Here is a 3,797-nt window from a genome sequence, read left to right as displayed (position 1 = left end):
CCCATTTTTTCCCTAAATTCTTTCATAAGCTAGTAAAAATAAATGAGTACAAGCTGTTAAAAGGAAACTCATCATCTGGCATATTTAAAATACATTTTTTTCCCTCATTCTTTGCTATAAAGTTGTTAGGAAATGAAAAACAGTACCATCTAGTTTTTCGCAAAAGGGACAGTTTCTGAGTAGTTCTAGGTTATGCACTGAACAGTTACTTTAGCATCATATACGAGTACTAAACAATCAATTTTTTCATTTTAGGTATTAAAATTTTGCTTTTTAGGATTTCTGTAAGATTTCTATATGTATATGAGGCTAAAAACTAATTGGGAGGAAGAAATGTAACTAGATTACCCTTAGAAATAAGGCCTGTTCCAAATAATTCAGGTCAGTAATGGAGGAAAGTGTGTAGCAGAGAGGGTCTAATAAATGATGGGAAGCCTATGATGACACAAGTGAAACTCCATAGATGACTGTGCAGCTAAACATTTTTTGGAAGCAATTCCTGGGGTATACAGGCTTCACAAGTAAAACATGGAGTGGGACCATGAAGTAGAATCACAAAGTCCTTCATCTGAGTTACCAAAAGCAGAGAAAATAGAAGAGAAAGGGATGGAGCCAGGCCTCAGTATAAGCAGCAAAAGACCTGTTTGGTCTATGGAACTAGGGAATAAATGGTATTAATTGTGTAATCAACACATTTTGAAAAGATAGATCTGATCATGTCCATTATTAACGTCTCCGAATTTAACCCTGACATTTACATAATCTAGTTATTTTTATCAACTTGCTGCCACTCTGTGTTGTGAGCACACTCCAGCAGTTCTCTGTCCACATCCTCCTGTTCACCCTGTCAGATAAGCCATGGTGCCTCACTTTGTCACTGGGTTGCTGTGCATCACTAGAGTGTGGTCATGCATCTCACCACAAAAGTGGACATCTTCCCATGCTGGGTGAAATGACTTCATGGAAGTAGCCAATATTGAGGAAACACCCTTAAAAAAGCCAAGTCACAGTCAAAGCTGAAAGTGATGTATGAAAAACACCCAAATTAGCCCCACAAAGTCCATCAGAGGATTAATTTTTTAGGCATCCCTGTCTCTGAAAGATTGGAGCCATGGTTTATGGTTCTCTAAAAGAACTTTTAGACTTACAAGGAATGTTAAGTCTTTAGGAAAGTCAATGAAAAGGGCGATGTCATCTGAATGCCCTGTTTGCATCATATCGTCTTTCAGACCAATCAATCTCTCATCCTCGAGCAGAGCTGTCCCTAAGCAGCAGAAGGTTACACCCGAGTGGACATAGCGCAAGTCTGGTTTTTAGTCTGAATGATTTACTGTTATCATAAATGATGAGAAAACCATTTTTACAGCTTATGAATCCAATCATTACAGTTTTGCTTCTCTACCCAAGATTATGGGTAACACAGAGAATGTGTCTCTATCCCAGCTAATATAGAGGAAACAAATCCCATATTTCTAATGTGCCAGAAATGGATAGGCAATTTGATAGCTGTAGATCCAATTCCTTCTGAATGTCAGTTTCTACTCTATCCCCCAAAATTTTGTAATCATTTACAAGAGCACTGGTACTAATTTCCTCTCAAGTCACGGCTGTGTGCTTGCTGACCTCATGTGTTTCAAGAACATAGTGATACCTTCGAGCAAAGGCATGCAATATATGACATCAGAATAACACAGGATGACACATTTTAGGTCATCTGCTGCAGTCATTTGAATGTTAGAGCACACTGTCTCTTTACTATCCCTGTAGCAGTTCTCTTCTCAGAATGGGGATGAATGTTGCAAACAGGGGAAATATCGCTTGTTCTCTTCAGGGACCAACCTGAAGAGTCCACTACATGGAAAGCTCCTACACAAGTCTCTTGAACTGTCTCGTTCTGTTATGCTGTTGCAGCTTGTGATCCTTTATTAACATTTCCTTCCTATTTGCATGGATGTAACTGAGATGGGAGTTTTTAGTTGACTAAAGCAAAATAGTGGCATCAGAACCAAAACAAGAGCCCATTGCTGAGAATAAGATACAATGTTTTAAAAATAAATTTGCACTAACTACTGGAAAGTGTCACAATCACTACTCCATGTGGTTTTTCTAAATAAGTGTAGTACAGGAGCTTTAAAATGGTCAAAAAAAATACATCAGTGGAAACCTTTTCTTTGAAAAGGCAGCTCCTTCGAGAAGAATACCCTTTGAAATCATGTCGATTCCATTAAAGTGTTTTAAGAATGGCATAAAAATGTTCTGGCAGCTTCAAAGTACACAATTTTTTTTTTCAGAGCAAAACATTTTAATTTCTAAATCACTATGGTTTCAATTTAAATTAGCATAGCATTAGAATACAGTGTAGTATAAATGAAAAGGTGCCATCATTAAACATTTTAATCAGCTTCATTTTTCTTCCAGAAGTTTGTGGGATTTTTAAGGAATTTTCAAGGGTTTCAAGATTTTCCAGATTGAATTCCTAATTAGAACAAAGACAAATCTCAAAAATATTCATAAAAGTGAAATTTTATCCTCTGCATAGCATATGTCCTCCCTCATACTCATGGCATGCTAAATTATGGTAAGATAGCATAGCACAGAATCATAGAATAATTTAGGTTGGAAAAGAACTCTAGGATCAAGACCAATTGTTAATCTAGAGCTGCCAAGTCCACCATAAATCATGTCCCTGAGTGCCCCATCTACATGCCTTTTAAATACCTCCAGGGATGGTGACTCCACCACTTACCTGGGCATCCTGTCCCAGTGCTTGGCAACCCTTTAGGTGAAGCAATTTTTCTTAATATCCAATCTAAACCTCCCCTAGTGCAACCTGAGGCCATTTCCTCTTGTCCTATCACTTGTTACTTGGGTGAGGAGATTCACACTCACCTCTCTACAACTTTGTTTTGGGTAGTTGTGCAGAGCACTAGGGTACCCTCTGAGTCTTCTTTTCTCTGGACTAAACAACCCCACATCCCTCAGCTGATTGTCGTACGACTTGTGCTTCAGACCCTTCACCAGCTCCATTGCCTTTCTCTGGACACGCTCCAGCACCTCCGTGTCTTTCTTGTAGTGAGGGACCCAAAACTGGACACAGTACTCAAGGTGTGGCCTCACCAGTGCACCAGTACAGAGGGATGATTCACTGCTGGCCACACTATTTCTGATACAAGCCAGGATTCGACATCATCGTCCAAGTACAACTGTTTAATAAGTGCCATCCACTTCAGAGTTGCGATTCTTTTAGACATACATTCCAAGAATATGTATGATTTTGCAATGCTGTATTGCTGCACTATTATTAATATTCTTTCTACTGTATCACAATAGTCTTGTGTCCTCAATTAAGATGAATATTTGATTTGAATAGGAACTGCTCAAATATAGAGGGGGAAGCAGATCGTCTTCTGCAAATTTTATGGTTCTGTCTCTGAAGAAATTCAAAGACTGTACAACACATAAAAAGGAGAGCAAGTGACTGAAGTCAGAGTTCAAATTGACAGGATCAAGCTGACACAAACCACAGGGTCATACCCTTCTTTCCAGGTTTCTCTGTCCTAAGAAATAATTGTGAATTTGATTGATTTCCCCCAAATACATTTCTTAAGATGTAACTTAATCTTTTTCTTTTTTCTCTAGGGTTATTTATCCCATGCTGACACCTGTAATATCTCCCAAATTAGTGTTTGCTGCCAAATTCATTAGCATGCTGTTTACCAGTTCCTCTTAGGACTACTCCACTACAGTTGGAAAAGAAGATTCCTTAGGAAGAAAGGAAGAAAAAAAGAAAGGGAAAG

Source organism: Pseudopipra pipra, chromosome 3 (assembly GCF_036250125.1).
Source record: "Pseudopipra pipra isolate bDixPip1 chromosome 3, bDixPip1.hap1, whole genome shotgun sequence".
Taxonomy (NCBI): Eukaryota; Metazoa; Chordata; class Aves; order Passeriformes; family Pipridae; genus Pseudopipra; species Pseudopipra pipra.
Note: the sequence above shows the minus strand (reverse complement) of the source record.